General features: G+C 38.3%; 1 long non-coding RNA gene across 3 annotated transcripts in view; it reads right to left on the bottom strand.

The window, feature by feature from the left end:
• The window catches only part of LOC122757094, an 84159-nt gene that overhangs the window by 67098 nt on the left and 1960 nt on the right, over positions 1 to 15101 (bottom strand). Inside the window, exon 1 of one of the 3 annotated variants that reach the window (XR_006357022.1) lies at positions 9832 to 9846. The exons of 1 other annotated variant lie outside the window; for it this stretch is intronic. This is a non-coding gene — a long non-coding RNA (uncharacterized LOC122757094). Of the gene's footprint in view, positions 1 to 8405; positions 8421 to 9831; positions 9847 to 15101 lie in introns of those variants that run through there. One more of the 3 variants, XR_006357021.1, reaches the window with a different exon arrangement.

Here is a 15101-nt window from a genome sequence, read left to right as displayed (position 1 = left end):
TGTGAATGTATTTTCCATTTGTCCGACTTTCGTTTCAATTATATTTTCAGCTTATGTGCCACATTATATAAAATTATTTTCTTTTCTGCAACAAGTCAAAGAAATATTATTCTCTTTATTATTTTTATTATCGTCAGACCACTGTGCACGATAGCTATTATGTCATAAGCACCGCTACTTAGTGGCGGATTTTGTTTTTATAGCAAACTGTCTTACCCCAAGTGGAGCGGCGTGGGGCACTGCATTAAGACCTTGGCGCTGTTTGAAGTTCTTTGAATTCGCTGAATAGGTGTGTTGCCTACATAACGCTCTAAACTAATATACTTATGGATGTGTGTATTTGTGTGTGTTTGTGTGTGTGTCTGTGTGTGTGTAATGCTGATTTGGCTAAGCTTGCCCTCTCGCCACTCTAATGAATTGATTTGCTTTTCTTTTTATACACTTTTCTTGTTGTTGTTTTCTTTATGTTTTTCGGTCATCAAATAAAGTTTTCACTGTGGAAGTGTGAGTAATTTATGTGGCAGCACCCGATGCCTATCTCAGGAGCAGTCCGTTGTTGTGCCTCTCGCTAACTCACGATGTTGTTGCAAACCTTTTGATAAGGCAACGACAGCTGAAACAACTGTTGACTCGCAGCTGTGATTTATTTTGTTTATTTGCTTTTAAAGCGCATTTTTAAGTGCCGACACACACACATATGAAACATGCACAGCAAAATTCTGCTGACTTTTATATGCGTACATAAAAAAAAATTGTTTATATCTGACACGGGTCTTGGCTCATATTTGCGCTAGCTTTTTTATACACATATTTTATTTTTACTAATTAAAAATTGTATATTTATCAAAGTTGGAGCAGCGTCACAGGCAGCCAAAGCCATTTGCCGAAATAACCGACAAAACTAAAAACATATGCGGCAGGCACACGCATATGGACATAACCCAACCCCAGCCCCAACCCCAAAACGAAACCGAAACCGAAACCGAAACGCCAACGCCAACGGAATCCCAAGTACACGCCCATATTTCGCATACACAGAAATGTTTGCGGGCAAAAAGATTTTGTTGACAGAAGTTTACAATAAAACGAAAGTTTAATGCACAAGTTTTTGCCCGGCAAAGCTTAGCTCTGAGCATGCAGTCAGCGAGTCCCCTAGCCGGCGGTGTTTGGTGGTCTGTTTGCGCAACTTACAGCCAAAGTAAACTCATTACCAATGCAAACAAACAGGCGGTGAAACTTTTAAAAACCGCCCAGAAACTATTTGCCTGGACTAGCTTCAAACGTAACCAAATGAAAATCATAATAAAGCATTTATAAATGTATATAAATATGCGTGTGTGTGTGTGTGGGTATGGGTATGTGTGTGCATACAAATTATATAAGGCACAGTAAGAATAATAATTAAATACTCGCATTTCAATGCACAAGTCAAATTACGCATACGCCGCATTGCCGTGCACGCTGCACGCTGCACCTTTACTCTCTCCCCTATCATTTGTTGTTTTGTGGGTTTGCTCACCAAAAACATTACACAAATATTTCAAATATTATGCTCAAATGTCATGGAAAAATATCCCTGGGCGGAATGCGGTGTCTTTGTGTATGAAATTACTTTATTGATGAATTTATTTTAATTAGTTTACATCCGACCGCTGCTCTGTCGCAGTTATTTAACATGCATTTGGCAAAATGCGCAACAAAATACACATTCGGCTTTGTATTATATTATTTATTTGACGAAACTCTTGTTTGCTCACAAAAATAATACAAATATTTTATTTACCCAGAGCGGCAGCAAATGTCGCAAAACATTATTAATCGCTTTGAAAAACTATCTTTGGGTATAGCTAGCCATGGCATTCAATTTCAATCATAAAGGCGAAGCAAATATATATTATAGTAATAGTAATAATAATAATAATAGTATAAGTAATACCTTTAAAAATATTTGAAAATTGAAAAATATGTAATGAACAATAACTATTGTTTAAGCATTAACAACTACATAGAAATAGAATGCTAAGTTATGAGTGGAATATTTCCATTTGACGATGAATGTATATAAAAGACGGGGCTCTTCGATGCAAAGAATAGTTTTATCATAAAGTTGAAAAGCAAACATTTAAGTGCAGCATGGATTTCTGTATTTTAGTTTACATAACTGTTAAATCATGTGAATATTTTATTTTATAGAAAGAAATCATTCTTGCATGAACAGTTGGAGCTGTCACAGTGGACAAATTGCTCTGCCTGTGTTTGATCCTCCTACGTTTTCATAGGTGACAGAACTAACTTGACGAGAGCGAGAGGGAGAGAGAGATGAATCGATGGACAGAGAAAGGAGGAAGGAGGAAGACAGAGAGAGAGTGTGTGTGTGAGATCGAGAGAGATAGAGAATGATATTGAAAGAGAGAGGGAGAGATAGGACAAAGAGGGAGATCAATATAGATATAGAGAAAGCGATCGAAAGAGAGAGAGAGAGAGAGAGAGAGAGGTGAAGACAGATAGCGAGAGAGAGACAGAGAGTGAGATCGAGAGAGAGAATGATCTAGAGCGAGATCGAGATAGTGAGAGCGAGAACGAAAACGAGAATGAGATCGAGAGAGATAGATAGAGAGAGAAAAAGAGTCACATATATTTAAAACCATTTGTTTGAAATTCTCCAAAAATTAACTTTATATAAATTCCGACCAGGGTGCATATACATACATACATATACAATCGAAATGAAGTACAGGCTTGAGCCAAAGCTAAAAGCAGCATTGAAATTTTATTCAATTAAAAAAGCAATATAATTTAATGCATGTTTTTTATTTACAGCAGAGCATTTACTGTGTCGGCGTTAGCAATTGCGCTTTCGCGCTGCAATTTGTTTCCCCTTTTTTTCTGTACTTCCTTCAGTTTTATTGTTTGCGTGAGCGCGACGTATGTAGTTGTCAGGCCGCGGCGAGCAAAATGCTAGTTTTGTAGTCATTTTCGTGGGTCGTTGGGCAGAACGTGTAATGTGTAATTAAAATGTGGCAGATAACATCATGGGGACATGGCCGCACTTCCGCCGGCTCTGGCTCTGGCTCTGGCAATGGCTGCTGTGGCTGTGGCTGCAGCAGATGTTATTGCAGCTGGCAAGGCACTCATTAACCGCACGGTAATAATTAATTGAGATATGTATTACAAGTGCCAGCCAGGGGCAATGGCAGCCGTGCGCTCAGCTTGGCTCGCCTTGGTTTGGTTGTGTCGGCCAGTCAGATAGATACGGCTTGTTAATTTATTAATATATTTGATTAATGCACTGATGTTCATCAAGTATACGCTAAGTGGAACGGCGGCCATTAAGCCGAGTGCATTTGAAAACCTGAAGCTGTACGAGATAATCACATTAACTTTTCTACTTAACAAATAATGCGATTAGCGCCAAGCTGCCACAGTTCGGGGCACAAGTTGAGTAGAGCGCCGGAGCAACAGTTGCCATAATGGTTGAAACAAAGTGATTCGCAAACTTTGGCCAATGACCACGAGAACCTAATCCCCAGAGCACTCACAGCAGCCACTCACGGCAGCTGCACAATTTTGTTGGAGCAATTAAGAACGCATCTCACGCTAATCGCCCGACTGGCTGGCCGCATTAACTGCAGTTGAGTGCATTTCATTTAAATGAATTACAAGCAAAATATGAATGCCAGTTGGTTCAACTAGAGACCTACACACACACACAGACACACACACAATCACAAGGCAAGTAACTCCTGTTCGAGACCGTGGCAGAAATCTGCTCAATGCTCATTAAGCAGCAGCCGCATGAACACCAAATGTTAATCAGTTTTTCCATTCTATTTACGAGTGGAGTGCCAAAGCGAAAATCACAAAACACAACAGCGCACAAAAATTGGTAATTAACGCTTTACACTCTACTTCTGCGGGTGGGTGTGTGGTTGGTGCTCCTCCGCTCATCTTTAATGATGAGGATGATGCGGACGATGACGATGGTTCTGGACGGACACAAAGAGCTACTCAAACCGAAAGTCAGAATCAAGGATTTTTCTTCCTTTTTTTTTTTTTTTTTTTGTACGGTAATTGGGAATGAATTAAATTAATTAGCGTTAAAAAGCAAACTGACGTCAATAGTACCGAAAATATACGTTTCAGCTGCACAGTTCGAGGCGCCCGTTGCCAAGACAACAACTGATGACTGTCGAACAGGCTGTCGAATGCTTTAATAATTTGGCCTGGCCATCTGTCGTCGCAGCAGCGGTCATAGCCAATTTGCGGCTTAGGCTTAAGCAGCTCGATATTGAAACAATTATTCCAAATATTATTGTGCCTCATGATGACGTTGACGCCGACAGTTGCCGCAGCTGCTAATGACGTTCCAACTCTAAGCTGTTAAGCGGATATTCCATTTCGCAATATATACATAAACCTACTATACATATTTAAAGCAGCGTATATATGTATATATGCTGCAAATTAGTAGGCCAAATGTGTGCAGGAAATATATGTATATATATAATTTAATTAAAAATTGATTGTGTCATTTGCATTTTATGAATTCATTTCAAAGCACACCAGAGCGAGAGAGAGATATATATAGGGACAGAGGGAGGGGCTGCTCAGCAGGACATAGATTAATTTTTATCTCTTTTGATTTCTGGGAAACAGTATTGATAAGCTTACCAATTAAATAATAAATAAATTTCCTTAGAGATAAAGATAAAGATTTAGTAGAGAAGAAATATACATATAGTATTTTATAATTTCACAATTGCAGGAGTTAATTACAATGCAAAAAGTGATTAAGCAGATATTAATTAATTAAATAGTAGTAAATTAAGAAAGTGAGTCGAGTATATTAATTTGCAGCGACAGCAGCTCCAAGAATTCAGAAACTGTAATTATGCTCCAGATAATCTGGATATTTCTCCAGAGAAATCTACATTTTGTATTGTGCGAATCCCTTAGGTTTTTGGTATAGTATATAGTATATATATGTTAAAAATATCAGTTCATACATTAAAACAAACTTTGAAAATTCAATAAAAAATTTATTTGCTTTAAGAAAAGTTGTTACTGAAAATAAATGATAAAATCAAAAAGTATTTTAATTAACCAAAAAAAAAAAAAAAAAAAGAATACCAATTCACTCATTTCACTTTCGGGATTGAGTACAAAATGAATTAAAGAAAAGTTTTTTATTTGAAAAATACTCCTATATATTATTTATATAACTGACATAAATAAAACTTAGTCTTCGACCTCCATAAATAGGACTGCAACTTTTCAAACCTGACGCAATTTTCATGGCTGAACGAATGACTCTAGAAAATCATATCAGATTGTTATCAATCGCTCAACTTGTTAAAAGGGCAAATGCTTGGAGGCTATTAAGCATATATGTATATATGCTTTAAATAATTTGCTCAGACTCTGCCAATTGACTTTTCATTGGGCCCGCAAGCATTTGCAATTTATTTTTAACTTTATAACGTTGATATCAAATGTCAAATGGAACAAAAAAGTGGATATTATTAGAAGATACAAAACAGAAACAATCACATATTTTATATGTATATAATTAAAACAGAAATGCAACTATTGTGCTCGCATGGAAACAAAGAGCAGCTGCCAAACGAGGGCTGCATAACAAGTGTTGTTGCCAGTTCGACAAGTGAAACAATAAAGCCAAAAATCGATAGAAAATATTCTGTGTATTCCGAGTGCAATAGAGATATGTGTCACATGCATGTGTTGGTGTGTGTGTGTTTATGTGTGTGTGTTTGGGTGTGTACACGATGTTTGTGCAACTGTAAACGCAGCACAAAGTAAACTGAGCTTGAAAATAAATAATAAACAAATCTGTTGTAGCGAAGATTAAATACTCTTTGATACAAATACATGTGTATATATCATATAACGTATATGTATTCATGGAAATGTGTTTATGCAAAAATTCAATCTAGGAACAATTGTTATTAGAACAACTACATGCAAATCATTCAAAAACTAAGCTGATATTTTAGTCTGAACTATAAATGCCAAGTAAGAGTGAGATATTTTGAAAAGCAATTCGATTGACCTAGATATATCACAAATAGCAAGTTGAACTGGCCTGGCTAATGTCAAACATAAGTTATCAACTTTACTCAATATGGAGTCCTTCGATTACCTAATACCCATTGGCAAGGGTATTGCAATGTAGCGAACGTGACGAGGGCTGTTGTCAATGGGGCAAAGCCTCCGCAACAGTGCTGCAAATAAATAAATGCACACAGGCATAAATAAAGCCCTCTAATAGCCAACAGAAAAGAACTGTCAAATGTCATTATTGGCCGGGCCTGTAAACACGCCATGTTTGCTGTTGACAATTACTTTTTGGGCTACCAATAAACAGGACCAATGACAAACTCCAATAAATCGGCTAATTTAATTAACAAGCAGAAGGGAAAGTGTGCGCCTAGCGGAAGTCATCGACTGCCAGATGCTCAATATGAAGTAGTCTCTGGTTCCATAAACCTAGAAATAGTCTAAGAACTTAACAAGCTTTACATAATTATAAAAGCTAACCTCTTTTAGATACTCGCTCTTCCTTAGTCTGGCTTCAAATACCCTTTAAATAGTCTTCAATTCCTACAGGGTATACAAATTAAGCAAACTGTGAACAAAATAAATAAAGCTACTGCTGTCAATGGCGCAACCGAAACAGCGGCATATGATAAACGGAGCATATAATTGATTTAAGTACATACACACACACACACACACACACATACACATACACTATAAATTGGTATACAGATGTGTATGTATGCATATGCATATATATACCATCTGTGGCATAGCTGATGCTCCGCGACAGTTCAGATTGTCAGCTGAGTGGCAGACAGGCACGAAATTGATTTCCAATAAGCAGCTTGCCACGTTAGATTGTGTTAATTTTACGCTAAATCTGTTTTAGCCCAGACTTCATTGATAAACTTTGACATTGATGAGTTAATGATGATGGGGAATACACAAATACAAACACACTCACACACACACACACACACGCGAGCACACAAACAAACAAAATGTCAAACGCTCGCGTCTGAGGCATGGCGAGCTGCTGCTTGTTAGCTGAGGATGCCTGTGATGGTGTTGGCGGTGGTGTTAGTGGCGATGTTGGTGGTGGGGATGGTGGTGCTGCTGCCGTTGGTAATGCTTTTGATTTTATGGCCAAAGTTCGCAACGATTTTGTCATTTGTCATGGGCATAGATATGCCAAAAATGAAGTCAAGCGGAGCTGAGTTCCCTTGGAACTTTTCTTTTTCTATTGTATTATCCGAGTATTTTTGGCTATTATATTTCATAAAAATGATTTTTATTAAACACTTGGAAGGCCTAATGCAGCGTAATTAACTAACAAAAGATTTACCCATAATTGTGATAAATTGTTTTGCACTAATTAATTGGAGCATTGGGACTGATGAAAGCCAAAAACACATTATGATACGCTTCCAGAAACTTTCCATCACATACATAGAAAATTGACGAAATTGAAGAAAACGACTCCATTTGACCGAAACCGAACTTTGTATTAATCCGTTTTGCATTAGCCAAATAGCAAAAATATTTGAAATTCAATTAAAACTATGTGAATTGAAATTCCCATTGCAAATATTCACAAATATTTGCATTGCTATAGAATTTCTCTTTCAAACATGGAAATATTCACTAAAATAAAATAATACAAAGTGGCGATCATTAAAAATGCCAAATGGAAATTCTCAGATGGATGCCTCAATTTGGTTAACAATAATCCGCTTCATTGAGGTAAAGCACACGTCGAACCCGAAAATATTTCTCTGAGGGAATTGAAGCTGTTGCCTAAAAGAATTCTGTATAATCAGGGGAAGTAATGCATATTTGGTAAATAAGCCTGAACCAATTCTTATATTCTCGTATCCACTATGCAAAAGCAAAAAAAAAAAAAAAAAAAAAAAAAAAAAAATGGTTCATTTAGCCTCTAGCAGGGCAGAGAAGCTTGCTGGCCAGAAATATATGTATAAATGGAAACACCACAGCACAAATAACCAGCCTTTGGTAATGTTAACCAAAAACTCAATTTCCGTTTGAAAACTCATTTCGCATTTTTGGTTGTTTTAAATCAACAGCAACAGCAACAGAAACAGAAACAGAAACAGAAGTCGCTCAGGCCAGCAGACAAACAATTGCGTAAAAACAATAAACAATGCTGGCAACATCAACAGCAATCAAGTGCACTCGTAGGGATGTTTTAAAGGGCTGGAGGGTGGCCGGTGGAGGGTGAAGGGAGGACGGGCTGGAAAATGAACGCCGCCTGCAATGGCCAACGCATTGCTCATGTGCATGTCCACAATTAATTTACAATAAAACAATCAATTGATTACTCTTACATCCGGCCATGTAGCGGAAATTGTGCGCAATATCCAATTGTTGAACTGGCCCGAACCCGGATTGGCGGCTATACGGCCAGCAGTGTCAAGTAGCAGAAAAACTTTCGACCGCAACAATAGGCTAAACGGCGTGCACGAATTTTAAAGCCCCCAAATTGACGAGCCGTCGGCTAACTGTATTGACAGGCAACGGGCAGCGGCACGGACACGGACACGGACACGGACACAGACGCGGTCACGGGCAGAGGTACCGGTACCGGCACCGGCACCGGCACCGTCACCGTCACCGTTACAGGTGCAAACAAACCAAATAGCCACGGCCCTTTGTGAAAACTAAACCCCCTTAATAACAACAACACAGCTGCCTCGTCAATTGCAACTGATTAGTGTTGAAAACACGGTCGCGTGCGTCGAGTCTAACTGTTTTGTAACACCTTGGGGCTTAATGAATTCGTTACGCAAATTCATTACAAATGCAAAACCAATTCACTGGAGGGCACGACGCCGCAATACCCTGGACTGAGAATGCGTAGGTAGTTGAGTAATTGTTTCTTGAAGCAAATAAGTCAGCTTAAATATTTATGCAAAGTAAGTTTATATACCAAGTAGCGAATTGGGCTCTTGAAAAGAAAAATATAATAAATAAAATATAAATATATATATAAAGCTTTGAGCACCGGCAAAATCTAGGTTAAAATCAAATATCAAAAAAATTTAAATCCCATTCTTTAGTCTAAAGTCGGAACTTATTTTTTTAATATTTTTAAAATATTTTATAATAATTAAAAGCAGGAAAATAAAAGTTTCACAGCCTGTTTCAACCACTTACTTTGCAGCTAAGCAAAGATCCGTATTTTTAAACAGAATATATTGTTCGTATAAATCGAAGCAAGAAATTCTTAAATGGAAACAAAGCCTGTTGAGCCAGTCTACTCTCATTCATAAGTCCCCCTATTCAAAGCATATCGAGGGAGACTTTTTGTCATGCATTTACGTGTCAGACTGGGAATTGGCTAGAATTGTAAATGATTGCAAATGTTAAGCTTTGGCAGGTTTTTCTGAATAAAAATCAATATAGAAATGCTGAAGCTATTTTAAAAGCAATTCGAGGCAGGGCTCATAATATTTCCTTAACAATAAATTTCTCCGAAAACTTAATGATGTCCAAACTTGAGCTATCACAGAAAATAAATAAGTGAATGAAAACCATGTGAGTCCACTTTTAACATTTGCCATGACAAATAAGTGACAAGTGGCTTAATTAGGCGCATGACAATTGCGGTTTGAACTGTGTCAGTGGCGAGTGGATGTCAGCAGCAGCAGCCGCCCAGACCGCAATTGACATGAAAGCAAATGAAGACGAGATGTGGCTCATGTGTTCCTTTTTATATATATATATTTTTTTTAAATCGTCCGCCTAACTTACCTAGGCAGCAACTTTGTATGCAAAACATAAGTTTCACTTGGCCTGCTGGCTGCATCTCTAGCTGGGAGGATAGGCGCGGCTGGCGTTGTGGGGTGGCGTTTAAAAAGTTAACACTAGTCAAAGTTAACCAAATTTGTTGCATACTTTGCTGCGCCGCTTCACAAAACACACTGAGCCGAGTGCACAGCAGCCGATGAGGCACAGGCAGAGGCAGCTGTATATAATGAGCGAGCGCTGCCTTTGCCTCCCACTCGTGGCGCCGCACAACTGGGGCGTCCTGAATGGCTATGGATGTTGAGCTGCGCTGAGCAAAACTTGCGCCAAAATACTCTAACGCAGCGGGCGCTCATCATCAGCAGAAGGAGCAGCAGCAGCAGGAGGAGCTGGAGCAACAGCAGCAGCCGCATTTTAATGAAAGTGGAAAGCTAGCAAAGCACAATGGTTGAGGCATAATAATAACGGCTTAAAATGCAAACTTTTTCATAGTCTGATAATAATTTGCATTTCGCTGTTTCGATTACCAATAAGCGTTCTTTTTAGACAAAATATTTATTCAGGCTCTGTTGAAGCGTTTACTTTCGTTGCAGATTTTTTTCCTGCCGCTTGGCTGGGCTCGACTACTGCTGGAAAATTTTGGAAGCTGTTCGAGTCCTTGTCAAGGGCATTTAACTTATTCATGAGGAAAGGAAAGACAACTGAGAGAACTTTCACATTTTCGTTCACCTCATATTGTTTTTTTTTTTTTTGCTCCTTCTTCTTCTTCTATTCTTTCAATTGTGCAAAGTTAAGCTAACGAAAGTTTACAAATTTGAGAAAACTATTGATGTCCATGTGCATATATTTGAAGAGCCTGTAAGCGTATTGTGAACATACACGTTCCTGTCTGCATATAGATATCATGCATATTTAATACAGTCATGCATAGTTAACTGACTTAGACTTGAGCTCGTGTTGACAAGAATATTTATTGTATGAAAATATAAGTAGAGTGAACTATTGAATGCTACAAATAATATATTCAAATTACGAGTGCTTTTAAATGAAATTCGAGAAATCGTTAGTAATGCTGAGAAAAATTCCTATTTACATTTAAAAGTATACTTTTCAAAACAAATGTATATTTTCATATAAAAAATATATTTTTAAATTTCCATTGCTAGTTTTCTCAGCATCATTTAGTTTAGTTAAAAATGCTGAATTTTATAAAAAAAAAAGTATATACTGCTGAAATGAATATTCTTTTAAATTTAAATATTTTGGATTTGTTAATAATTAAATATTAAATATTTAATTTTATATAAACATAAAAATAATATATTTTATTTCTTTTATTGTGATTTATTGATCTCAAGCATTTAAAAATAAAAATACATTAATAAGCATTTCGTTTATAGCAAAAATAAATATAGTATAAAAATATAAAATATTTTATTTATTTCATCGTGATTTATCACCCTTGAATATGAAATATAAATATTTTACTTATCATTTATAACAAATAGAAATATTTTTATATAATAAAAAATAATATAAAACACTATAAATATAAAAGTAGTACCATAAAAAAAATTGTCTGGATACGTTTAATAATTATATGGATTAGAAAAAAATGGAAAAATATACCTAAAATGAGCTTTGTTAGCTGAACATAAATAGTTGGCTAAGTCGAGTGCAGTGGTATTAAGACAATGAATCACATCGCAGATTTCCTTATTAAATTCGAATGAAAATATAAAAATGTAATATATTTTATATTATAATAAGGGATGCCACATTTAACGCATTTTCTGTAAGTTATACTTCTAAAATTATATTATTATTACTATAAATCACATTTCTGATTGGGAAGACAGATAAAAAAATAAAGAAATATTCATTTGATATTAGAATATACTATATTTATATTTTTAATTTATTTTACTTAAATTATAATTATTATATTTTATAATTTTATGCAATGACTTGGTCTATTTTTCAGCTCAAATCATTCATCAGCGTCCATTGTAGCATATGAGGTGTATTGGCCTTACCACCCCGCGACAGGTAATAGCAGATGGATTTACACACATACATGCACACCCACACACACATATATATGCTAAGTGTGTTAGTGTGTGCTGCTGCTCAACACTCGTTTGCCCGCATAGAGTGCGACGACTAAATTAACTGACACTGTGACGTCATCGTATGTCTTCGGGCCGCGGCTTATTGATATATAGAGAAACTATAAGAAATTCATTTTTATACACATAGGAGGAACAAGTGTCAGGCATTTAAGCGTCAGCATAGCGCTTAGTGCTCAGTGCTCAGTGCTCAGTGCTCAAGTGCCGCTGGCGCCAAAAAATTTGACCCACTTAGTGGAAGGCCAACAACAAGAAATGGCTAAAACATGAGCCGTGCCATTTGCCAGCCGGCAGAGCCATTGCATGTGGCTCGGCACTTAACTCAATTTGCAATGTAGCTGTCGTCTTTGTTGATGTTGGTATTGTTATTGCTGTTGTTGTTGTTGTTGTTGTTGTTGTATTTACCGCCAAGTGCAGCAGAACGAAATTGCTGGCATATTACGAACGACACTAGCGTATTGTTATTATTGCTGGTGGTGCTGCCATCTCCAATGGCGTTGTTGTTGCGGCTTGTGGCAGCCACGCCAAAGTCGTCTTGACTGTGTCATCAAAATCGAATTGAAATGAAACCACAATTGAAATGTCAGACAAACGTTGAGAAACATTTTTTTTTTTTTTTCGATTTTTCTTTTTACTTTTGCTGGTTTTTTGGACTCTGACAGACGGTATATGGCAGCTGGCAACAGCAGCAGCAGCAGGCAGGCAGGCAGGCAGGCAGGCAGATAGTCGACCCACATAAAATTCAATTCACATTGAAGTTTTCAGAGCGCACTGACTACAAGAAGAGCAGCAGCCGCACCCACAGCCACAGCTACAGCCTGTAGTGGCAGCCGTGGCAATGGCAGCCGTGGAAATCGTGCACGCGCCCATTGCGCGCCATTTTTCGAACCGATGCCTTCAATGGAATCATTGAACTGCCATCGCCTGCTGCGCGCGAGCACAAGGCGCAACAGGAGACGACGCCATGACCAGACAAACGCACACACACACACAGACACACATATGCTGTTAAAAACAATACAAACAGCAGGTGGCTGGCATTATTTGTGGGCCCTTTTGCCGGCATCGCCTACAAAGCTATCAGCTCCTGGCCAGCATGAATTTCGCTGTGCAGTCGGCATTGCCTTCCACTATGTACGTGTCAATAGTTTGGCGCCACCTTCTGACGTGATGTGTGTAAGTGTGTGGGTGTGGGTGTGGGTGTGTGTGCATGTGTATGTGTGAATGCATAAAACAGTCATTAGAAGAGTTTGTCAAATGAGCTGCGAAAAACTGTTGAGGACAAATTGAATTCCAGTCACGTGCAGACAATGACGCACCAATCATCCTCTAAAGTACATTTAATAGCAAAAAATAAGTAAAAGAACTAGAGATGAATAGTACGACGCAGAGCAAATACTCTATGCAGACAAATGAATTTTAGTCTTTTGCTAAAAACTTTGCAAGCCTTAGGACCAGTTGCAAAAAAGCGAAATTTTTTCTCATTTGAATGGCATTTTATAGTTAAAATACCCTTTGAAAGGGTATCAACACATATTTATGGCAGAGCAGGCGATGGCGAGACGAAAGCCATTAGCTATTGGCCAGCTGTAGCAGCTGCATGATACATTATCAAATTGCGGAAGGCAAATGTCGAAGCAGGAAATCGAAATTGAATTTGCCGAGTAATCGCAAACGCAGTGGCAGTGGCAATCATAATCCCAATCGCTTTGCCCGAGCCCAGAGAGTGTGTAAAAAGTGAGGCGAACTGGCGGAGCTAAGCCAAGCGCCATGGAGCGGAGACGTAGGCCGTGGTGAGTTTCCCTTTGAGGGTCTCACAAATGCAAAGAGCGAAAAGCAAAAGGCAAGAGCGAGTGCCGACATCAAAACAAAGAAACCCACGCCGCTTAGCCCGAAAACTCGTTGAAGTTCTAGTAGAAAAAGCAAAAAAAAATAAAAACAACAACAACAAAAATACCCCATAATATAACGCATGCTTGGCGCTCTGAATGACTGAGGCAAAGTTCGCGAAGATTCAACAAATGACAGAACCCACGGGCCAAGCAACAGAGCGCCGAGAGTAAAAGACGTGGGAGTGAGGGAGCGAGGAAGCGTGGGAGCATGGAAAGTAGCGGGAACGAGAACAGCTTCAGCCAGCCAGCAAAAAGCGTAAGCGCTTTGTGCCTCAGTGACTGGGTCTGTATTTGACATGCGTATATGTGTGTGTGCGTGGGTGAGTATGTATGTGTGAGTGTGTGTGTGTGTGCGGTTTGGTGTGAGCGCAAATTACAGACTAACAAGTGGTCGTTGACTGGCAAGCCAGCGAGGCAGACAGCCCCAGCCACGACAGTTGATTTGATTTGACAGCAAGACATGACATTTGGGTAACAGACAGTCAGCCAGCCAGTCAACCAGCCAGCCAGCCAACCAGCTAGGCAGCTAGGCGCAATTGGAGTGAAGTGAAGCTGAAGAAATGCCACGAGTGCTGCCTCAGCGGATGCCCCAAATGATGGGCAGAGATGTCGCAGCTGCTTCTGCTGCTACTACTGCTGCTGCTGCTCCTGCTCCTGCTGTTGCTTCTGCTCCTGCTGCTCCTGCCGATGCTGCTGCTGGCAAGTGCAACTAACCGCAAGCCTTCTGAAAGCTACACCCGCGTGCCCATATAATGAAGATGGATATCTGCGACCAAGCGACTAGCCTAACAATGGGATGTAGCACTCGGAAAGGGAAATGAATAGCAGGACATGGGCACGAAAAGCCACACCAGTGCAAAAAAAAAAAAAAAAAAAAAAATGGAAAATTCGTTGCCTTGACCCATGTAGCTTAGTCTAGGATATATGTGTATGCATGTATGTACATATATGGTTAATGATAATCAATTTATATTTTAGCAACAAATAGGAACACCCAACAGCTGTTGCGAATTTTGTGCGGCAGAATCACAACAAAAATAGGTAAAATTCGTTATCTATTTGGGAAGCAAATCAAATTTGATTGCAATTTCTTTTATTTATTCTTATTTGCTATCAATTGATAATTTAATAAATAAGAAGAAAATCAAACAATAACAAGACGTAGTATTATATATCACCTGATTTTCTCTTATAAGCCCTTGGGAATGTTTTTAGCTTTTATATATATATTTTTTAATTTGTATTTATTTTCTTT

This window comes from Drosophila mojavensis, unplaced genomic scaffold, assembly GCF_018153725.1.
Source record: "Drosophila mojavensis isolate 15081-1352.22 unplaced genomic scaffold, ASM1815372v1 contig_287, whole genome shotgun sequence".
NCBI lineage: Eukaryota > Metazoa > Arthropoda > Insecta > Diptera > Drosophilidae > Drosophila > Drosophila mojavensis.
Note: the sequence above shows the minus strand (reverse complement) of the source record. Positions and strands in the feature narration are given on the sequence as shown.